At 40.7% G+C, this 24887-nt stretch overlaps 1 long non-coding RNA gene across 1 annotated transcript; it reads left to right on the top strand.

Moving 5' to 3' along the window:
• On the top strand, positions 1-24187 carry LOC138689098 (uncharacterized). The gene is made up of 5 exons (XR_011327897.1): positions 1-1122; positions 8961-9050; positions 20686-20767; positions 22139-22298; positions 23940-24187. It is a non-coding gene; the product is annotated as an uncharacterized lncRNA (long non-coding RNA).
• Positions 24188-24887: the final 700 nt, after the last annotated feature.

Genomic DNA, 24887 nt, shown 5'->3' with positions numbered 1-24887 from the left:
GGCGGGCGGGAGCCGCCGGCCCCTCACGGCTCTGCCCGCCGCCGGCACCTGCGTGTCCCCGCCGCGAAAGGCCCGGCCTCGGGGATGGCGGGGGCTCGCCGGCCTCGCCCGGGCAAGGCCGGGCCGGGCCGGGCTAGGCATCGCCGGCCGCCGGCCCCGAGGGGGTGGCCCGTGGAGTCGTTGGCCTACGCGCGGCCTCCGTGAGGGGAAACGCAGCGCCGTGGGGAGCGCTTGGTAAAGGGTCCTCGCCGGGGGGAGGCCGACGCGCTTACAAGGGCCTTCCTTTCCCCGTACAAACCCATCCCTCGCTCAGGTTTCCTTGTGCTGAATTAAATAAACCGGGCGCTTTAACCCTCTTCACTCCCCCGAGTCTTCCTCTGCCCTTTTCCTCACGTCCCCTCCAGAATAGGATGCAGCAAAAGGGAACATGTTCCAGGGGAAACTCCCCTTCCCCGCCGCCTCGGTCCAGCTGCAGCAGCCCGTACCGGCAGCGGTCTTGTGCCCGGCATCGCCCCTCGGCTCCCACGCTGCCCTTCTGCTGCGCGGGCGGCTTGGCCGAAACCCCTCGCTTCTTGGCCGAAAGCGTTGCCTGTCCGCTCAGGTGGGATCGTCACAGCCCACACGCCCGCGGCTCTGAGGGCGACAAGGAAATGAGGGCCGCGATAAGCCCCCAAGCCCTGTGAGTTCCGTGCACGGTGGCCCTTGCCTAACAATGCCTGATGGAAGATACTGCCGCGAACCATGGAAACTGAGGGGCCAAATCCACGGATGAAAATTCACACCTGCTGCCTGGCTTGCACCAACGACTCTCCAAATCGCAGAGCCTTGGTGTTGCGCTTTCTGGGCTGCCGGAGAGCGGCTGGGAAGCACTGCTGGCGGGACAGGAGGCTCCTAGGAGTCTGCTCGTTTGACCTCAGTCCCAGGATTCCTGTACTTTCTTGTAAACGTGCCACAGCATGCTGAAAATTATAGACCTGAGTGAGTTAACACTGCGCACATGATAAATGCTTGGAATGCTGAGCAGCTAATTCAAACAAGCGTAAAGTTGTGGATGCAATGATTAACAAGGAAAGTATCTTAGGCCGACATAGAGTTGCACGGATGCATTTCAATTTGATATAGGTAAGTCACTGCAAATAAAGCAAGCAGACTAATCCATGGTGACGTTCCAGTGTAGATGCGGCCTAGCAGCTTTGATGGTAACGTATCCTTAGGTGGGAAAGGACAGGTTTGAATAAGGTGCGCTTGATAAAGATTGAGTATTCATGTGTTAAAACGCAACACTTTTTAGTAAACTTCATGTCGTGGTTTAACCCCAGCCAGCAGCTAAGCACCACGCAGCTGCTCACTCACTCCCCCCTACCCAGTGGGATGAGGGAGAAAATCAGGAAAAGAAATAAAACTCGTGGGTTGAGATAAGAACAGTTTAATAGAATATAAAAAGAAGAAACGAATAATGATAACACTAATAAAATGACAATAGTAATAATAAAAGGATTAGAATATACAAGCGATGCACAATGCAATTGCTCACCACTCACCACCTGATGCCCAGTTAGTCCCTGAGCAGCGATCCACCCCCAGGCCAACTTCCCCCAATTTATATACTGGGCATGACATCACATGGTACGGAATACCTCTTTGGCCAGTTTGGGTCAACTGCCCTGGCTGTGTCCCTTCCCAACTTCTTGTGCCCCTCCAGCTTTCTCGCTGGCTGGGCATGAGAAGCTGAAAAATCCTTGACTTAGTCTAAACACTACTTAGCAACAACTGAAAACATCAGTGTGGTACCAGCGTTCTTCTCATACTGAACCCAAAACATAGCACTAAACCAGCTACTAGGAAGACAATTAACTACCGCAGCTGAAACCAGGACACTTCAGAAAAAAATGATATAATGTCAAGTAAAAAAAGAACAAATTAGCAACATAATGGACATACTGTTAATTATCATAAGCTGGAGTGAGTGGACATCAACTGTGAGGAGATGCTTTGAGTCCCAGCATGACTGACCTGCCACTTAGGTAAGAGGGTGCTCAGAGAATTTTTGCAAGAGAAATATAAAAATATTGGGGTTTGAGCTTTAAAGACAACCACTGGAGCCTGAAATTCGTTGAGTGAGTTTATTGTGCAGCCAGCGGACTGCACAGGAATGTGGTGGATCCCTGTTATTTATCTTTCTTAGATTTATTTTTATATTGATTTTTATTGAAAAAATGTGAATAGACAATACAAAGAGCAAAAGGGTAAACGTATGAAAGAGAAATCAAAAGCAAGGAAATGCATCTTACAGTTGACATGTGAAACTCTTTTAAATGAATCTGGGATAAAGCAGGAACCCTTTCAAAGGCATGACTTCCACTGCTTCAAAAAAGTATATGTAACTGGAAAGTGACCTGTTAGAGAACAAGCTCTGTTGGGATGAATATATTTTCTCTCAACCAAAAATAGCTTGTAAAGGAGCTTATTTTTTCTGAATAAGCTGCTAAAAGGAATATGTTTTCTGTGTAAGGAGGTTAAAGTTATTTGTTCAGCAGATTTCTGCTGAAGTTGGATGCCTAGTCAGTGAACGAATACTTCAAAAATTATTTGTGATCTCGTAGCGCCTGAGGTTTAGTTGAAATTTATGGGATGATGTTACCAACTCTTCAGGGGCATGGAAAATATTTAATTCTGTAGTGCTGAGAGAGAGAAAGAGAGACCACAGAGAGCGAGGAGAAGGGAACTGGAGGGGTAACAATCTGCTGCAGCTAAGGGGAGCTGAGAAATATTGTGACTGCAAGAGGTAACAAATCTTTAAAAGGTCCAGGCTGCCTAACACAGTAGTCCCTGTAGCGTGGAGGGTGCTTTTGCAGTAGGGCTGGAGCCAGGATGAAACTGATAAAAAGCTTCCTGGAATGCCTGGCATGCCTCTGTGGAGGCACTGGAGCATAACAGGCAGGCAGGGGTTGGGTATCTGGCCACTGCTGTTACTAAATCTACAGAGAAAGGATGGTTAAAAGGGTGGGTTAAAAGTCGAGAACCTAACTATGAATGACCTCCCAGGATTAGGGCTTTATTTGTGAAATGCTTCTGCCACTTCACTACCTGCTCTTAAAATCTCAGAAACCTTGAGCTGGTCAATAGTGAAAATACAGAACATTATCCATCACAAAAATGAAAAGTTCTTTGATGAGAGCTTGAAAGGAACTGATATAGGACAAGATAAACTGGTCAAAGTACTAAACTGAGCCCATTAAATCTTTTTAACTTGAGACTTACATTGTCTGATTCATAAAACCGAATAAAGTTACCGTATTTTTGGCTTAAAGTGCCTAAGTTGCCTATATTTTGGATCTGTGTGTGTTTCCCAGCAGCACATTGTGCAGAGAGAGTGAGGGGCAGGTGAGGGTGTGAGCAGTGAAATTCATGTCTTCTTGGCTGATTAGCCCAGCTGATAAGCGATAGTGCAGTTGCATCATTTCTAATAATTTGGGTACGTTTGGATGTGTGGCTTTGTGCCATGAAAACTTAACTTGAACGTCATTGTTTACACCTGCACAAATAGATGTGAAACACTGATTTTTTTGTTTTTCTTTTTCTTGTTCTGCTGAGGTAGAAATGACTGGAAGCTGCCAGGCAGTGCCAAGCCAGGCTGTCTGCTCTCAGTGTCCACTTCTGCGACAGAGAAGTCTGTTTGAGTTTGCCTTGAAGAGTTTCCTCTTCAAGAAACAAGGCTGGATCTTTAGCTTTTAAGAAGGGTTTCCCAGGTGGTTTTACATGGTTTAGGGGCATGTAGCGTGAAATTTGCCTAAAACCGAGAGTAAAGAAGTATGGGATTCTGGGTGCCTAATTTCAAACCTGTGCTCCTTAAAATATACTACTTTTGGAAAGGGTGAAAACAGGTTCTCCCTGTGCAGGATTTTACTGTTGATGAGTCCTGCAGAGTGATGGCCTCGCTGGCTCCTGTTGTGAGGCACCAGCTCTGGGATTCACCGGCTGCCGAATCCTTCTTCTTGATGCCATTCAGAGGCCATTCAGCAGAAATACGTAGCTCTCAGATATTCCCCGTCTATGCTGCCTGAGCACCATAGGCTGCTCTTGCTACTTGCTCTTTGGGAGTTCCCATGTGACTTTCATTTTAAAATGAAGGCAAATTTCATCTCTCTCTTTAAAACAATGTTTTGGGTTCTGGCTCTGGAGAAAATGTTGTACCACCAGAAAGGAAATGAAATGAATGCTAGAGGCCAGAAGGTAAATCTCTGGCCGTTGGGTAAGTGAGCTGGGGGCAGAGTAAGAGCATAGCTTTGGCGATTTAATAATGTTTGAGACTGGCAGTCTTGTGTAAGCTTGGTGCAGTTAGTCTTCTTCACACGAAATAGTAAAAGATGAGAAATTGCTTTTATAGATGCAGTTTTCGTTTTGAGTTTAACCATAGTAACTTTATCTCCTCTTAAAGTAGAATATACCTGCTCTCAGGCTCTGCGCTCCACAAAGGAATTCAAAGTGGCTAGCTCAGACCTAGACATCTTACTTTTAGGCGTCGAAAGTTCAGTGAGAAAACCCCCATTCTTTATGACCTTTTAAAATTTTTTTTGATCTTGCCCTTCTGATACTTTCCATTTTTCTTGCCATGTGTTAGCAAGGAGCCAAACAAGTAAATAGAAAAGCTTGGTTATAGCTGAAGTTTGTGCAGTTTGCATGCCTAGGACATTAGGCTATGCCCCTTTTCCTTTTCGAGGGTCATGCAAGAGGTTGATTTTCCGTCAGACCCTTTTTCAGGTGAATATTTTATCCAAGCAAACTGAATTATGCTAGAATGACATCTGAGGGCAGGAAGAAGCTCCAGAAGTATTATGCTGTGCTGGCACTCTCTAACCCACCTGTAATGGTATGTCTCAGGCTAAGGATATCTCCATGGGCTTTTCAGGAGACTGTTTGGGGGAAGGCTGGTTATTGCAACCAGAGCCACAGATGTACCAGGCGGGTCCTGACCGTCAAAAGTTACGGATAAACAGGCTGTGCTTTGTGTTCCGTGCTTATTTTATTTGCAAGTATATACAGAGCCTTTGTGAAGTAGGCAATATAACAGAGAAGAGGGGTGAATTTTAGCTACTTTTTATGCATAGAAGATCTCTCTCTAAGCCTTCCATCTGCAGAGGTTTAACTGTCTTCAGGAGAATGGTGCTTCTATCTAGCCATACAGGGAACATCTTCAAGTTTGGGCCAATATTCTGCAAGTTTTGGCTGCTGCTTAACCTCTGATGTTCCTCCTTACAGCAGTTTGAACCATGGAGTACGTTACTGACAAAATACACACGCGGGTGCAACAGGCCTTAGTTTAAACTGTAATTATGATGGCCTTTCAGTACACCTTATGGTGCCTGCTACCAGCTGAGGATCTGTCCCCGGGATGTAGCGAGGAACAAGGCAAAGTGCTGCAACACACCGGAAAAGTTCGAAAAAGTTACAGAGATCACAGAGATCATGTACTTTTTCTTTTGTTTTTGGAAGCGAGGGGAGGCTGGAATTAACAGTGTAAAATCTTAATGAGTAGATTGTGCTGAGCAGTGCGGTTCACCTCTGTTATTCTCCCAGTCTCAAATGTTTACCAGCCAATCAGAGCATTCCTTAAAACCGGAGATTTATAATGAAAAGTCAGCCCTAATTGAATTTCTTCATTAAGAACACCATCAAACAGATACAGAACACCTTACACCACCTTGTTTAAATTAGATTCATTTTTCTGATTAATTATTAAAAGGAAAGTTTAAAAAATCATAAAATCTTAAGTGCTATTAAAAATTGATTAGGAATGCATTTTTTCATTGACCCAGTTTGTATTTTTTTTTAATTTTTTTTTTCGTCAAAGCTAATACATTTGAGTAGCTGCCTCAGACAGAAGTTTGTAATCATTTGGTCATCAGTCAATTAATCACAGCTTCATAAATATTGATCTCAGATTGCATTTATTCTTCATTCTTGAAAGATAGTTTTTTATTAATTTAAGCTCACTCACATACATTGTGGTTTACACTGAAATTATTTTTAAAAGTTCTATTAAAATTTAATTTGAGCAGCCAGCCAACAATGCAGCCACTGCACATTGTGCCACCTTTCGGCCGGTTTATCCCTTCCTCCTGAAAGGTCGTGAGTATCCACAGCTCATACCGTAGGGCTTGCTGACTGGCATCTGTCACCTATAAAATCTCTTTAGCTGGACGTTGCAGGCCACTGTCATCCCAGGCAGAAGGAATAATTTGAGAGTAAGTGTGGATTTCTCTGAGGGGAGGAAAGAGGTGTTTCCCGTCCCACCTTCAGTGGCCGTGTCCTGATTCCTGGTAGTGCATCACAGATGGTGCTGCCTTCCTGATGGGCCGTACAGTGCTCTGGCTGCTCTTTGGCCTCTCCCAAGCATCAGACAAGCCGTGTGAGGGTGTGTGTTTGTGGGTACATCTGTTGAATGTCCCCAACCCTGCTGTAGTCCCTGTCACGGAGGTCATATGTGAGGTGATGACCCATCCCAGGATGGTGAGGGTACCTAGGAGTGCTCTTGCAGGGCCTGCTTCTGCATCTCTTGTGCCTGGGAGTAAACCCACTACTTACTTTTGCAGGAGTTGCATTTGTAAACAGAAACTCTAAGGATTTTTAAAGAGAGACGCTGTAAGGAAAAGCATCTGGAGTGGACACCGTCCTTTTCATAGCATGTTCACCACACCTGAAGCAGTACTGAAGCAATGTAAGCAATGTTTATTAACATTCCCAGTCCAGTTGCAGCTAATAATCTCCATCTTGACAATTAAATCTTCTTTTTTTTTTTGCTTTATGCTTGCTCTTATAGTTTAAGAAACACAGGTATGGGCATATCAGGGGTAAAAGCACACAGCTGAAGAGTGACCTGAAGCATTCATGGAGCAGGATGAATCCTTTCCCACCCTATACTTTGTGTTTTACTTTGTAATGCTGTGCTTCACACTGAGAATGACAAATTTCTCCAGGCCAGGACGAACTGAATGGCAGACTTGCTACAGCTGCTGCAGTACATTTGGGTTCTCTGTCCTATTCTCTGGTAAAAAAGCATGTTAAAATAGGTCACTGTTCTCTAAAATCCCACTTGTCTGAGGACTTCAGAGTAATGGGATCATGTAGCAACTGTTATCTTTTACATCTCTGAAAAATCCCATGCCTCATCTTTAATGTCTGAAATCAAAACTGGTTGCCCATTATTGTCACTCCAAAACCGTGTTTATTCTGGCACAGCTCTTCTGAGAGGCTTTGAAATACAGCTTCAAATTATGGGCAACAGGGCATCCTGGTGTGCTCCTCAGCATCAGTATGGAGTCATGTGAATCCCTGTCAGCGTTCCTTATTTTTGCTGACATTGGATGTGTGTAATATGGACAATGGATCATTTTTGTGACTATTCGCGTACCTAAGATTGAAAAAAAACTATTTAATTTCAGAGTCCTGTTCTCCAATCAACGTGTACTACTCATTGACCATATATTCTGCTGAAATGTAACATCCTCATATTCATTTGGCATATCCACAGCACCGATTTTTCCTGTAAAAAATTAAATCACACTACAGCAAGTTCTCGGACCCCTTCCTTTAAATCTCAGTCACACACAGTGCTTTTCTGCCCTTTCAGAAAAGTAGTCTTATAAGGATCATGTCAGAGACAGCATGTGCAGAGGGCATCCAGATAACCCATTTGTTTTACAAATAGCTGTGATGGTTTAAGATCTTACCACCTCTGAGCTGTTTGCTACCCCTGTTCTCCTTATCTTCCAAGTCAAACTCATTTTTCGCTTTCATTGTCCATGGGCTGTCAAGATGCTGCACAAAATTTGTTTGTTTTGCATTATGGCAAATCAAGAAGGGTATTGTCTGCTACAGAGACAGTCATTTCCAGCAGAGAAGTGCTAGCAAGCGTATGTAACGGGGGATGTGTTAAGTTACTCCAGTTATATCCTTAAAGAGATGCTGTCTATTCTCTGCATGTTGTGTAATCAGAAGTGGATTCTGAGTCCAGTTGCAGCTGACATCTTCAAACAGGAGGGATGCTAAGGAGATCTAGTAAATATATCACCCTCTGAGCATTTCTTTGCAATAGTCTGGTGGTGGGAGCCAGCTGTCTCTTTATCCAGTGATTTGACAGATGCCAGTGTGAATGTGAGCAGTGTGTTAAGTTTTGTACTGAGCTTGGTAATCCTGGACGGTCTTTCCTGGCATAAAAGAAGAAAAGGAAAAGCTGCAAAGCCATAGAGAGAGACGACTGTAACAGTGCCCCAGCTCTTCCTGGCTTTTTGCTGCAGACACCTGCAAAATGGCCCAATTGGAGTTTTCCCACTGAAGTATTGTCTCACTAACTCACTGTTCAACAACTTCAGCACTTCTGAGAATGAATCTGGTAGCTGAATATGAGCTACTAGTTTATGGAAATGCATCTTTTTTTTTTTTAATTCAGTCTCTCCCTAAACACACAGAGTTCTTTCAGTCCAGAATATACAAAGCTGTGTATTTTAATGAAATTGTTTTACCTTCATAATAATGTAAGAGAAAAATAATCTCTCCTGCAAGTATATGCAGTAGGTAATTCTGTCTCTCTAAATTTTGCGTTATTTGGATTTAGTTGATTTAATAAATTCAGCTGATATTTGAAAGGCTTTCCAATGGATTTCTTGTTAAAAATGTAAGAAAGTGTTGTTTTGCATTTTGTTAACATGTATGTTTAGCCTTGGCTCAAAATCAGAGACCTCTCGAGTGCAGCGGCAACAGGGGTATTGTATACGGCTCCTTGCAGGACCAGGCATTCGCCAGCAAGATACATAAGATGCTACAGATCCAAATCGGTCCCAGGTCTTTCATGCTTGACTTACGTCTGACATCTATAGTCCCATTTTCTCTGTCTCTTCATTACAATAACGTTTAGCAAAGATGTTCAGTATTCAAGTAATTTTTCTTGTTGTCTCTTACAGAAACACCCCACCCCATTTTTAATAGTTGATGACAGCTTATCAGACACAACATCAGAGACTTCAGAGTGCTCCTGGGACACCGCAGCTCAGGTAAATGTAGACTTAGCCTCTGAGGCTAGTTTCAGGAAAAACAGTTAAGAAACAGACTGCTGTACAGATCTTAAATTGACAAGAGAGGAAGGGAGGGAAGGATATAACATATATCCAGGAACTGCTGGAGTTTTATAAGCTTTGTGTTATTGTTTTTTAAATGTATCCGGGGGGTTATGTTAGGAGGGAAATGGAGAAATGGAAAAGCAAAGATAGAAGCAATTGGAGCGAACAGCCAATAAGTGGAGAGAGGGACCAACGTGAAAACTGCAGAGATATTCTGATGATGTTATCAATATCCATCAATTCTGGCTTGAATGGCAGCTGCAGCTGATCTGCCAGCTTTGCTTCTTGGCAAGCTTGTCTCTGCAGCTCCCTCACCCTTCCACGCTCGTGGGGGTGAAGGAGAAGGAGACCCTCAGTGAGTCCTGGTGGCCACAAAAGGTGGCTTTGCCAGTGTTCATACACTCTTCAAGGAACCTATAAAGAGCCCTTTGAAGGGCATGCAGGGTATCCAGCTTTCATCTTGGGTGTCTGAAAAATGAGTGAGAATTTTTTTGTAGATTCCTCTTCACCCAATGAAAAGATGTAGGTATCTACATGTGAGCAAATCTCACCAAACACATCTGGGAGTTGTTGCAGAGAAACAGAGCTTTCTAGGGTATGATGCATCATATCTTCAGATAAACATCCTGAATAGATTTGATGAATTGTATTCTACAAGTGCCTAGTTTTTCTCCAATGCCTATAAAAGGGACCCTGGGGTGAGTAGACTAGACACTGTAGATGTGTCTTAAGACTGATGAGGTGAATCCCATTATTTGTATTGAGAAGCTGGGATGAAGAAACATGGGTGTTTCAATTCTGTATGGTTGGCAAACTAAAGATCTTGATTTCAGTGACATTTCTGTAATCATATCCTAAGTGCAGTGGGTTTTAGATCCAGCTGTTTGTCGTCTGGGGGGAAACTAAGCCAGACTTGCTTACAACTCTGCTTTTCCTGAAAGCAGCCAGAGTCTTGCTTACTGATAAATCTATAAATGAACCATTCTGCCAGATATACTGCACCAATAGCTTTCATTGTGAGTCTCACTTGCTACAAAACATCCTTTGAAAAGGATTGCACTCTGGCAATAAAATTTGTCTTTTGGAACTTTTTTCTACATTGTTTATTTACATTTTTTTTCCTTTTCCATTTCTCAATTTCTGTTATTCAGAAAATAAGTTTTGGTAACTTTAAAGAGGATAATAAAGAATACATAAATTTGTTGAGAGCTCTTGTAGGAAGGCTGGACTGCTGTATCATCTGTGCTGAAATATATGGGTAACTAATTTGCTAAGTGCAATCAAGAAAAATCAAGGACTATTTTTGTCTGGCCTTGGCTTTGATTTACTTGTTAAAGCTCATTGTAGAAAGTCAAGTAAAAACTTTGACCTTACAATGTTCTCCTGAAAAACACCCAAATTTCACTGGATTTGAAGACTGAGGTGGCAGCCTGCATTGTCTGTGCCCAAAGGCCTCTGCGCTCAGAGCTGCCACTGACTTCAGTGGGAATTTTGCCTGAGTACAAAGAGATGAACAGGAACCTGGAGTAGGAGCAGAGGCCATGTTGCAGCTTCACTTGAAAATGAAGCTTATAAGGGCCATAAAATGTTGTGGGTTTGTTTTTTTTTTTTCCTGTAATAGGCTACAGGTATTTTAGATTCAAATTGGACACCTTTAAACTGGAAGGAAAACCGTACTCACACTGATAACTTAATAGCACACCTAAATGTCTTTTAAAAGACTTCAATTTACCTATTAAGACCAAATAGACTCTCTGTTAATTTGACAGAATTTCCATGTTCCCTGAACTTAGGGCTATAAAAATTGTTCATCTGCTCAGTCACAGGCCATTTAATTTTGGATGCATCATTGCCAGTTGGTTACAGTAATTAGCATTCTCTGTATTGTAGCAGCTTCCCTGAAGCTATGCTAAGTAGGGTTACACTTCTGTATGGAAACATAAGCAGCCTTGTGCAAATGAGCCTGGCCACCCATCTTAGAGACAGAAGCCCTAGCTACAGCTTCTTGGCTCAGGGTGCCCTATATGCCCACCTGCAGATCTTATTTACTGGTTATTAATGACATGAAGTGTAGGCAGCTGTGAAAGGCACAGCATGGCAGCTTAAAACCTCCGCTCCAAACTATTCTCTCAGCCTTGTCATTTCTTTGAGTGACACTTGGTTTCATTTTTTTCTTTTTTTTTTTTTAAATCTTCCCCTTTATACTCTCTTTTAATGAAGTTATCGGACAGAAATGAATTTTCTGGATGTAAACTGTGCATATGTATAAAAACCTGTGAAATGAGGCACAGCATTTGCTAATGCAGTTACTTGCCACTTAAAACACAGGGGTTCTCAAAAAAAATGTTTTGATAAATCCTTCCTTATTATGAACATATGCTGCAGATATTTTGGTTGGGTATGTTTTTCCATATCTCCTAATGCCTAAAGTAGTATTTTTATTGTATTTTTAATAGAAACACCAACTGCCAGTACTGGAATATGAGTAGTGCTGGAATTGTTCTTTTGTAAAGTCTAGAATAAACAGCACAATAGCTAAAACCATAAATAAATTTTAAAAAGGCCAAGATTTTTTGCCATTTGTTCTGCAGCCTATGCACATTTTCTTATTCTCTGTTAAATGTCTGTGCTTCCTTTTCGTTTCCTGGGAAACAAGTGAGGGGTTGTATGCACTGCAAGACGTACACTAAGAATAATTCTTCCCATTTAATCCACTCTGATTTTTACTTCTTAATATACTGGAAGGTAACTAATATTTAATACCATGAAATGTATCTGTGCATGTTTAATGATTCAATTAATCAGAGAGAAACCTTCTTTATAATTAAATATGGATAGGCTATAGTCTTTTCTTCTCATTGACTGATGCTACTGAGAATAAGGGATAAGAATAATTTTATACTATTATTCTGTGTGCCTTTTATTAGAACTCTGAACTGTTTGGGTGAGTAAAATCAACCATAAAAGTACATTTTTTTCTTAGAGTTATGCACTCTGCAGTTTCTGTATTCCATGAAAGTCAAACTGTATGAATTTAGATACCAATCCTACGAAGACTTACACATGTGTTTAAGCAAAAGAAAAGTTCTACTGATGCTAGTGTGACTACTCACATTAAGTTTAAAGCCTGTGCTTGAGCCTTTGTTGGACTGGCTTTTTCAATTTCTGGAAGGAGCCTGATGTGAGCTTGGAAGAGATCATGTATATGCTTGCACTGTAAGTCCAGATTTGATTGTGATTTGCAGCCATAGCTCATTTCTTTATAGGTAGCAATTTTATTAATCTGGGTGTGGACCTCTCTTGACTTGGTTACTTACTTAAACAAGGGTTACAAACCATCACTACAACTTGTTTTTCTGCAGCTCCATACAAAATTCTATAAGTATAGGCTACAAAAAAGCCAACTGTTTTCAATACAGTATGCAGGCAGGGTGTGTATGTTGGCAAGTTAATAAAATAAAGTAATGATGTACATGCAGGCAGATTTAAATATGGAAATGGAGATTTCCTGCTTCTTGACTTCGTATAAATTGTTGAATATATTTGTTTAATGATTTATACAGAGCCTCAAGCCATAGCAACTAGGTGCTGTTTACAAAAGTTAAAACACAAATTACATGCACAGCCCATTAAATGACCACTTCTGCTGCCAAGGATACCATATATTAATAGTCATGTTGTGAGACCATACCTATCAGTTGAAATGCCTTTCCATATCTGCTTACCTATCTACCACCAGATACAGGTACCACCATATGGTGTTGTAAGTGCAATACTGTTACATTGTAAGTCATGTGTTACTTCTAATTTAAATATTTTAAAATGACTGTGCTTTTAAGTTTGTGTGCACACAGCTGAATATACCGAAGTACTTGGAAATTAATGCTTATGGTCGGCTGTGTTTCCACAATGTCTTTTGTATATTTTTTATTTTGTATATCCATATGGGCTGGTGAGCTGAGATAGCAATCCCAAGTTTGATTGACTGACCTTTCCACTGAAGGTACAAAACCTTCCATTTTCAAGTTTTTCACTGCTCACATTTCATGTAGTCATATTTTTCAACATATGTACCTACCTTTTTAATGAGAGGATATTTTTCATTATCATTGTAACAGGGAAATAATTTGCAAAAAAAATCAAATGCCAGAATTTCCCTATATAAATAGGTTACACTTCCAATGGGTAATATGGGGCCAGGAGATGCCTAGTCTGAAGAATAAAGACATGATTATACTATTTCTATAGCACCTCAGTCAAAAAAGGCTGATTAATTTGTTTTTAGGATGACCTTAAGCCAGAAAAATGAGTGTTTTGCTCAGTTAGGGCGCAGGTGTCTGGTGCAGAGCTCACACGTATTATTTGAAACATTTCTGTTGAGACCTTAGAAACTATGGAAAAAACCCTGAAATCCATGCGTTTTCACTGAGACTAGGTTTTCTTTCTTAGGGGCAGTAGCATGCTGCAGTCAGGTGTTTGTTAAGAAGGTCATATTCAGTAAAAAGAAAAACAATAACCTTCTCTGGATAAATGATCCAGTCAGTATGTAAGTAGGAACTGATGCCATTCATGTAGGCTGGCTATCACGTTTAGAACATTTTAGTGCCTCAATATATCTATTTTAGAGATCAGTGCTAATGTTCCCTTCATTGCTGATATTCCATTTTCTTTAACTGGAGCAAACAACTGAAATAATGTTGTGTCATTAGAGAGTGAAAAGCTGTTGATGGTGAGCCAATGTGCCACAGGTGAGGAAGCCAACGACTACATCTGTCCTGAAGGGAGTTCTTCTGTCAGCCCTTATCTATACAAACTGCAGGATGATATGGTGGGGAGTTTTATCAGCATGTGTTTAGAGTAGGTGCAGAGTCAGCAGGTAGCAAAACCTCAAATAAACTATGCAGGTGATCCGCAAATGAATGCCAATGACAGGTTTGGACCATGCCAAGCAGTCACACATTGCGAAAGAGTTTAAGTAAAGGTATTTTAAAGGAACTTACTATTTTAGAGAGTTGTAAGCAATGTTATTTGCAGTATGTCTGCAGCTTCTCCCCTTGTGAAGCCACCTTGGGTAGCTCTACTTCCATGAATATATATCATTGCATGATTTTAAAGTATGTTACCTCATCATACTACAGGGTGAGAAATGTGTGAAATGTTCCCTTTGAAAGCCAAGGTTCTCCTTCTCTTAAAATGCCCATTTCTAGCACGAGCAGGTTGGGAAATGACACTTAAAAACCTAACATTTTTATGTATAAAAAGGTTATCACTTTAAGATGAATTTTGCACACTTGACGCATGGACATTTGCAGTTGTGGGTAGAACTCCATTTTTGGTGAGAACAAATTATTTTAAGTGCAAATTTAACATGACTGACTATTGCCCATTGGGAATGTTACACTTAGTCATATGGATATTGGTTGCATACTGGAGACAAATATTCCTAAAAACATAGTTATCACATGGTTGTGAGAGTTAATATTGCCATATATGTGACATAGGCTATACAAATATCTCTTGTTCATGAGTATGAAAAAAAATGTGACGAATAACCAGGCTGATTTCTTGCTGGGTCCCAGCCTCAGGATATCTCATGACTGAAGTTTTCTGAAAAAAATGGAGTCGAGAGTAATGGGGTACAGTGGAGAGATGAAAAAAATAGAGATCTAATATAGATAACACTGACTGTGAGATCTATTGGGCTGTGGAAAAGTCCCTGAAAGAAGCCTAACTACTAAGTTCCATTTTAATCTAGACTGGGCAAAGCACTAAAAATACCTGGCAGGGAATGATACTGTTGGCAGGGAGATGGGAGAGATGATGCAACACACCTTACCTACCTCTTCTTTCCATAACTCTGTATACTCACTATAAGGTATTCTTTATATGCAAATGCAGCATGTGGTATAGACTATGTTGAATAAATAACGCAGGCACATTGTGGGGCTTTTGTTGTTGCTGTTGTTGTATCTGGGATCTTAAAATGCTTTATGCTGAGCTAATGTGTGATCACTGATAGATAACCACCCTTGTATCACAGCTGCTGGCATCACTCTCACAGCAACACTTATAATTTTTATTAATGTATCTATTTAGATTTATTGCATGTATCAATTATTCCTGATGCTGAAGAGTAGATAAGTATGGAACACAAATCCATTAGAAAAGTAGTTCCCCACCCTCTCCCCCAAACAAGTCTTTAAGGAAAGCAGATACTCCATGGTCCCTTCTATTTCAATAAAGAATATGAACATATGGATACCATATAAAAATAATCACAGGAATTTTCATTGGGTATTAGAGTGCATACATTCGAGCTCAGCATTGACAGCAGCATCATTACTTGCCCGCTCACAAATATCCATCCCAGGAAAAACCTGAAAAAGCTGATGATTCTTCTCAGGCCAACAGAGAGGATGACCAGGTAGGTGTTCAAGAAGAATGAGAGGATGCGTAAGGAGAGAAGAAAGAGTTGCAGTGGCGTTTCCCTCACTTGACATTTCTGGTCCAGAAGCTTCCTTTCTGAACAAAAAGCGTGGAGGGGTGTGAAGGATATGACACGAGCCTTGGCCTCTTAGATGACAGGAACTGTTGCACGTAGGACTTGGCACTCCCTCAGCAGCATCATTTGTTCACCTCAGTGTATATAGGAACGTTCATCCCCTGATCACGCAGACTAGGGAGTAGTTTGGATCCAACTGCATCCTGCCCAGGCAGCAGTCTGGGTTTCCTTATATTGAACTCAAAGTAATAATAGCAGCATAAAAAACGTATGAGGCTGCTGCAGGCAGTGGCCTAGTGCTCCCAGTGTGTAGCTGAGATATGGCCAGAACATGTCCCTGGACCTTAATAATGGGCAATGCTATTACTGATACTGATTTCTTGCTGTTAAGTTCTGGCTTAAGCAGTGTAAGGCAAACAACCTGAGCATGCTTTTTTCTGTGACACCAACTCCCTTATGCTACTTGCTGTCTTTGCACACTGCTTTGTAAGGGGTTCTAAAGCATGGAAATTGAAATTGAAAACCACACAGCACTTACACTTTCTCCTGTAGTTCATGAATCCCAGTGGCTCCCTTTCAGATCTGGCATTTTCCCAGTAGCAGAACTTCACACATATTTTGAACTTGATGCTTCAGCCATTAAGTCTAGGCTTTGAATTTTGGACTTCTGGATTAATGAGCCTGGTATCACAGATTTTAAATTCTGCCTAGGTTGTCCCATGGTTGCTCAAGGCTCTTTCTGGATGTGACTCTGTAGCCATGGTTCCTTAACATTTCCTCCACCATAGGAGCACTGTTCCATACCTGAAGAGAACTGGTTTGAATTCATGACTTCTGTAAACTCAGGTGTTCGGATGTTTGGATCAGCCTTCTGTGCACTAGAATGTTTTTTTTAAATGACTTGCTTAGGAGCAGCCACTGTTCTAGTTGTATCTCTCAGACCAGGAAGTAAGTTGCCCCCCTCATTCTCCCCCTTCCAAATCTGAGATTTTTCTTATTCTTGAATTATGGTTGTATGAGTTGCATTCTTATGTTTCCTGTTTGGACAGACTTATATTTTTATTTCTATGCAATGTTATTAGTTTTGGCCCCCCAGTGAATGACATTTCCATCACTAGCTTCTCCCCTCCCTTCGGCCCTACAGAAGTAAATTAGACTTGCCCCCAAGAGCTTTCTGAGACAGAGGTAATCTTCTGGTGTATTTCGAAGTGAGGTTCTTGTATCTGATGGAGGGCTTTAGTTATGACAGCAAAACAAATAGTGAATAAATATGCTTTTAGGTTTGTAAGTGGATGTCAAGGAAAGCAACTGAGAAGCAAAATGACCTGCCCTGGCACTGTCGCTTTCACTTCCACTGGGGGTCGGGGAATCGGAGAGGGGAGAGTCTGGGTAGCAGAAAAGAGAGCTGAGCCTCTGTAAAGACTTGCATCTGTGTTAACAGCTTGCCAAGGAAAACTGATGCCTGTACATTAATCTGAATTATCACAGTCAGTTTTCCTTTTGTAACCAGCTCAGTCACAGCATCATGATCTCTTTCTTGAACAGGAGGTGAATTGAGCCCAGCATGGTGACAGCACCAGGAAACCTAGAGAAGGAGAGAATAAAATTAACCGATACTAGACAATTCAGAAACAGAAAAGACACTGAGACCTGGCACAACTTTCTTTTCACCTAGTTATTGACATCATAATCCTGCTTTCTTTCAATACTCCTAGTTCTTTTTTCCAAACAAAATTCTCTTCATCCTTTGAGGTCTGTCTCTGTTATGTCAGTTTTTCCTAGCAATTTATACTTACTTTCCTCTTTGTGGAGGGGGTTTCTTGTAAGGTCTTATCAATAACTTGCTAACTTTAAAAAAATAACCTTATTTTAGAGCCCATTTATTAATTTTAAAAGCCCATCCTACTGCTTATCATGCTTCATAACACTCTTAGAAAAGTCTGTTTGACCATTGGTAGACATTTTTCCTCATGGTGTTATAAGTGTTACTGCTTACTTCCAAAACTCTTGTTCCCACACAGAAGTAAACTGGTAGGGACTGAATCAAAACTCATTAAAATCCAATGACTCTGTTGGGTTTTGAATCAGACTTTCAGTGAACTGTAGTCTGTCAGTTTTTACTCTTCCCTCCCTCTCCCTTTATTTCATACCCTTGACAAAAGTGCAATATACCATGACAAGGGGTCCACCCAGTTTATGCTGCATTTCAGATGTTGCTTGACTATTTTCTTACATAAGACCTACTCTTCTCTTTTTAATTTATTTGAAAATCTCAGGTATCATAGGGAAATATTTTGTTTTCCTTTTGCGGTCAGGGTTTCAGTGGTTCCTCCACAGCAATTCACAAATCCTATTTTCCTAGTCATGTCTCTAAATGGTGTGTTGTGTTCATATTCCCTTGACAGGTTAGCAGTTCCCAGGCTCTGGGATAAGCATCATAACAGAGATTTGGAGGGTTTTCAGAGTCATCCAAAGGTTTGTGAGAGGACAGGAGAATATTTGACAGTGCAGAGACTGAAGACATTAATTGTATTTTGTTCAGTTTTTTTTTTTGTTTTAATCTGCCAAGCACTCAGTGGTTGGTCCAGATCTCTCTCCAAAATAACAGGGAACAAAGCTTTTACCTTTCCAGGTTGAATATGTAGTTGTCTACTACTTCCTTTCGAAGGAAACATGGGAAGATAGCTACCACCAGAGTAGCAACTAGATTTGTTAGACAATTATGTTGCATGGCTGAGCTTAGGTGCCGAAGGCCCACTGCAATGAGAAAAGTAACAGATACCCAATTCTTTCTCATTTTGTGGAGGGTAGAAATACTTATTCCCACTTTCGGAAATGCTTGTTTTCATTTTGTCTTTCTGTTTGGGGGAATGGTCCGATCTCCTTTCCTTAGGTGGACACCCACCATAATCTTCTTCAGCGTCAGGTCTGTGGTAGCGGCTGCGTCATACCCAATCCCATGTGCACGGGAGGCTTGAGCAGTAGGTTCCCTTCGTTGCAGGGCTGTTGGATAACTCTTGGCTGCATACATACATGTCTTGCTTTGCTTTTGTCAATGTCCTGAGGTATTGTGCTGAGAGCTGACCTCCTCCTGCAGGGGTGAGCCAGCTTCTCAGCAGCATCTGCAGTTGGAACTGTTTGGGTTGGTTGCAAATATTTTCTGCTGACATGAGCCAAGGGAGTTTGGAAAGCACAGAAAAGTACTTGCAAACTGAGCACATAACACAGGTGGTTGGGATTTTGCAGAGATCTGGCGCTGGATTTTTAAAGGCACTTGGCACGTCTCATGCCTAGAGGGATTTTCCAAACCTACTTGAAGTAATAGAAACAGGCCATTTGTTTTACCTAACTTTGGTTTCCTAATCAGCTAGCTGACTAGACTCTCTCTGCAGAGACACAAGAACTTCCAGATTTCATGCCATGCAAAAATAGTTGCCTAAGGTAAATGGGTTAGACCAGTCTCTCTCATCCCACTGGGTGAAGAAATTAAGAGAAGATTAATTTGCAAAAAGCCCACTTGTATTCCTACCATCAAGACAAAACCGTGGAATCATGTAATTATGTAATTTGGAGATTATGGGAGGGCTACAGTTGTAGAAATGTAGAAAAATACATTTTCTGCTAGACAGTGTTTTTTTTGTTTCTAATGACCTTGGCCTCCTGTCCTCTTCATATTGCTTATCAACCAAAATAGTATTGCCATGCCTAATACCTCTAAGCAGATCAAGTTAAAGGAAAATGCAAATTCAGGTGAGTCCAAATTATATGTTCTTTCTGGGTTGGATTCATAAAACTGTTTCACGCATAAAGCAACCACATTTTTTTAAGCTAGCATACACTCCTGTTACATTTTGTGAAAAATCATTTTGGTTTTTTTATGTCACAATGACATTTCATATCAAACATTATTTATTTTTAAGTGTTTGAACCAGCAAATAAAGTATAAATGTTTCAGAGAGATCTATAACCCAGTTATAGACTACTTTTTTTAACTGCTTACTTGTAGCTTTGCAGGATGGTAACTATTTTTATGCATTTATGGTGGTCTCACTAGCCTAAGCAATTTCCATAAATTTATTTCAAATACAAGCAAAATGTGTTCATGCTACATCTATACTGGTAAGTAGCATTGGCAATCTTTCTGCCCCTGGTTTTGGCCCATGCTGAGCAATGCTTTCCCAAGCTGCTCCTGGGGACGATTTATGAAGGGCACTGGTGATACCCAGTGGGCAGCTTGGATAAGGCCACCCTGTATGCAGAGTAGAAGGGCTTGAGTTTAATTGCTGTCATCTGCGCTGCGCAGTGCAGGTTGGCCAGGGAGTGCACTAGGGAATGTTTGCTTTACTGATGGAGCTGTGTTAACAAGCAGTAAGAGGTAACACAGGTAAGAAAACAAAGAAAGCGTACCACCTCGAACTTATATTCATTCTTGTAAGAACATAGATGAATCTGGTAGCAAGGTTATATACCTAACTCAGCCACAGTGACAGTAACCAGGCTTCCTACTCATTCCATGGCAAGAAGTGGGATTTATTTGTTCATTTTGACTGGGACATCCTATTACACATGACGAAATGCAGAGAGACAGGCTAGACACCTGTATCCAAAGCTGCACTACGTGAAAACTTCTCCTAAAGGTTAGTGCCTTGGACTCCGAAAGCCCCTTCTTTCTGGAGAGTCACGTTCTTCAGTTCCAGTAGTTTTGTGAGGGGACATTGTTCAAGTCTGTCCAAATAGGCTTTGGCAGTGATTCCTTCTTTCTCTTACATCCGCATGGAATATTCTCTATGCTGTTTAATCTTGGCCCAGTAGTTGCAATATATATTTTATTTTGTTTTCATTTTCTCCTCATTTTAAATTCTCCAGCGTCTCCAATTAAGCTCCACTTGGCTGGCAGACTTAAAGAATGATCTCATTCATGTGCCAGACAGACAGGGTCTCTCACAAGTCCACCCAGTGTTAAGTAATGACTTCCACTTTCAGACAACAAATCGAACTCTTTAACTTGCTACTGTACATATCCTTCACGAGCCATTATTGAGCTAAACATGTTCTTGTTCCTTCTAGGTGGCTTGAAGAAATGAGGCAAAGGAGATGAAAGCTGATTTTGGAGAAGAAAAAAATTACGTATTTAGGTACACACACATAGGTAGGTGAAAAGTACTTCTAAATTAACAGTCTTGTTTTTATTACTTGTATAAAGAACAACTCCATGTGGGTTAGTGAGGAGGAGGAAGGGAGGAGGAAGATAGCGATTGCATTGAAACTTGCCCTGCTGGGAGCAGCCCCTGTCTCTGGGTCTCTTCCATGCTTGTGTCCTCTGAGCCTGAAGCAGCTCTCTTCTGGTCTGTTAGCTTTCCACAGTCATTTTCACTCCGCTTCATACCGGTTTATGGTTACACACATCTGCTCTATCCAAACGGCATTAGATAAAGGAATGTATGACTCTCTTTGATGGATGCTATATTCTGAACTCATTCAGACAGGAGGGTTAAGGCTTTTGGTTTGGGTACTGGTTTAGTACCAAAGATTTTTCCACCTTGAGTACACCTGTAAAATCCTTGGGGTTATTGTGAGGTGAAATACCATGCATTTGAGTGGGAATATGTCTTCTAGCAGGAAAGGAAAATAAAATGAAATCTTGTTTTAGTGTTAATTAGGGTTAAAATGGTAAATAATGCTTTGTCCTACTTTGACAACACTGTTTTGAAAATACAGCCTCTGACCCATGACTGTTACACACACATTTTTTCTTTCTTTACAGAAGACCGCTTTTATTTTTTGAGAATCTATAAAAACATGGGACTTATTCTGAGCTCTGTGATGCTGGTGTTCCTCTTATGTACATCTGTTTGAATGAAATCGGAAGAAAGACCTTGGATTCTTGGGTTCAAATTGAGTTTGAAACTGAAGAGCAAAAGCATATATTTGGTCTTTGATCTTATACATGCGCCTTCCAACCACCTTTTCCATTTACTGCATTATTTGATTTAAAGTCATGCTTTTTTTTCTTGGAAAGTTCACTGAGCCAATTGCATGGCTTTCACAGTGATGGGCGTTTACTTCCCAATTAGTCCCACTGAGCCAGCAAGACTATTTGCCTGAGAGCCCTCATCGCTGTGAAAAAAACCCAACCACCCAACACAAAACAATGAGGATCACAATCTGGCCCTTTGCAATTAGCGCAACACTGTCAGGGTTTCACTTTCCTGCTTAAATCCTGTAATGAGCAGCCATCGGAAGAGGAGGTAAATAAAGCTGTCATGCATATTGACAGTAATACAATATCACTGCTCATTTTTTTTCCCAAAGTTAGAATTGCAGAATTAGTGTGGCACACGATGTTCTCCCCTCTCCAGCAAAACACGTACCAGCTGCAGTCTTTTAAAGTCTCCTATCATTTTGTTAGCACAATGACTGCCTACGTGAGCAAAAAAACATGGAAACTGCATCCTACCACAGTTGACAAGATTTTTTATTTTCATGATTACTTCCCTGCCTTTTTTTATTTTGCCTGCAGGCAAAGGTTGGCATACATGTCAAGAGAACATTCTCCAGCTGGGGCCTGCAGTATAGAGAATTGTATACTCCAGAGGGCTCATGGGACCTTAGGCAGATTATTATGGTAATATTGGAGACTGCTGTCCTTTCCCTCCCACAGCTGGGCCGCCTGTCTCATTGTAAGTATTGAAGCAATATGTTTTGCAAATTATACATTGGGAACAACAGGGACCCGGGAAAGTGAGGGAGAAAGAGAAACATGGCAAAATGTTGCCTTTAATATGATATTTTTCTTGTTCATCAAGCAAAAATAAATTAAAGCTTTAATTTTTTTTAATTAAATGAGGATCATATATTGGGAAAAAACAGCAATAATAGTAAAAAACTTAATATTGATTTTATTGAGTGAGAGTTTTAAGAAAATATGGTTTATTATAGGGAAATTTCACACAGTAACCTGATGCAAGAGAACCAGAGTAAGATTACATAATAGCTTTTATTACAGATTTCAAAAATCCTTTTGAGTCCAATGAAGCTGGATTAACAAAAACTGCACAAAAAAATATCATTTTAATTAGTGCTAATGTGATCTCGTCATGGTCCAGCTGTTTCACACAGGATGAAAATCTGTGTTGCTTTATTAGCAATTCACCCTCCAAAATAATGTCACTTCTGATTTTTTACATTTCTTATTGATGTATATTTTAATAAAATATCCAAATGATTTGGTGAGTACTGTCATAAGGAAACTGAGGGGTTTTTTTGCTTGCTTGTTTTTAAATAAAGAGACAGCATATATGGCTTAAAAGCATTACTGGTAGATAAATATTTCATTTTTTGACCTTTTTCAGAAACATTAGCGTAAAAATCTGATTAAGATTTATATGGTGGCGTCTTAAAGGTGATTTTGTATTTATAAAACTAAGAAGGAAACTAACTTGGTAACAAGTTGAAATGATCGCTTACATGGGCCAGATACTTCTCCTTAAAGACTGGGTTTTATCTGCTTTTTAGTAAGCGTGGGCTTCAAATCACAGTCTTTAACCAATATTCCACTATTCCGTTAGCCAACAGTCATTTTAAATTTAGATCTCCATTCATTTTTGACAGAACTATTTCACAACTCAATTCCATTTGGAGCTAAACTTCAATTTTAATCTAAATTAATTTCAAGTTACTGAAACTTACTGCTTCATTTATACATGAAACTGTAGTATATTGCCTTAGATACCTGCCTGAATTCTACATTAAAAATAAGCAAATGTAGAAAATCTCAGTGCTCACAACTCAATTTTCTTCTCCATTATTTTTATATGCTTTAATACAGTGGAGACCCCTTGCATGTACCACTGTAGAAAAAGACATTTATTTTTAATAACTTTATTCCTTTTCCCTATGTTACTTAAAAGATTTCATTATGCACTATTGGTGCTGTGCTAATATATTTATCAGCTCTCTAATTTAGCTCAGACTTTGGTAATGTATTCCAGGATGATGACCAATGCTTATGCTTTTTCTTAAACATTGCATGGTTTCTTTTCCAATTCTTAGACAGTGATTTTATCACAAACATTTAGTCCAGGGAAACAGTTTGCAATCCAGTGCCAACTGTTGTAAATTAAAGTGGGATTAATCTATACCATATGGTGTGGTTTTGACTATCATTTTAAATTATAATAATATAAGAGGTTACTAAAGAAAACAACAGAAGAATGGTATTTATTGCACTATATTGGTTTATTGCTTTGTAGAGTCTTGAAAAAAACCCTGATGATACCATGACAGTATTCTCTCCATTTCTTCTCTGTGGTCTGTAACAGCATTAGAGAAGCCACCCTTTGTAAAGAGGAAAGAGCCCCCAAATAACAGTGAGTTGGTTCCATGTGTCACCATGAAGCCACACATTTGCTACTCATGAGCTGACGTGAAGACGTGTATTTCACATTTGATACAAGATTGCACTCAGCAGAATGAGGTGAAAAGGAAACAGTAAGGGTAAAGGGTATTGTTTTGTGAGATACAGAAGCCAGTGCTGTGGTGCATTTTCTCTTTGGTTCTCCTGGAAGACAGAGGACTCCCAGTCCTGAGCTACCTTCCTCCTTGCCTTCCTCTCCCTACCCTGAATTCCTCCTTCCAGACATCACATATTGGGTCTCATCATTCTGAATTGTGATAAGTCATTGTTTGAGGCAGATTGCCCCTTTAAGTTGCAGCATTCTCTATTTTCATCATTATCCTGGTGACATGTAGTTTTGCCACATATTCTTGAGGTCCTCAGCTGCTTTCAACTACTGTTCTTCATTTCAGCATTGCTAATGACAGACCGCATTTTGCAACCCAGTATGCACAGTTTGCCTAATACTTACCTTCCTAACACAAAAATTTTTCTGGATTTGTCACATGTGGGTAAAGTGTGACATTTAGAAAGACAAACCAATCTATCTGGCTTTTTCCTATCTTGTCTACAATGAAAAATCCCAGTGGAATGAAGAATTGAAGAAATTCTGCATTTCTCCCTTGGGGCTAGTGTCTAAGGCTAAATCTACACTGCCTGATGAATCTGCCTTAGGGAATGATCCTTAGCCCGTGGGAAAAGTGGTGCACACTTACTTGTTCATGTTGTTCAGTGTAGCAGGACAGTGCAGGGTTGAGGGAGTCAACTTTGGATCACTCTGCTCTGTACTGTCTTTTAGCAGTGGTCCCCACAGTGAACTACCCCCCAGACTCCACTTGATTTCTGTTTTAAAAGGCGTTAGACGGTTTGTTCC

The sequence above is a fragment of the Haliaeetus albicilla genome, chromosome 15 (genome assembly GCF_947461875.1).
Source record: "Haliaeetus albicilla chromosome 15, bHalAlb1.1, whole genome shotgun sequence".
NCBI lineage: Eukaryota > Metazoa > Chordata > Aves > Accipitriformes > Accipitridae > Haliaeetus > Haliaeetus albicilla.
Note: the sequence above shows the minus strand (reverse complement) of the source record. Positions and strands in the feature narration are given on the sequence as shown.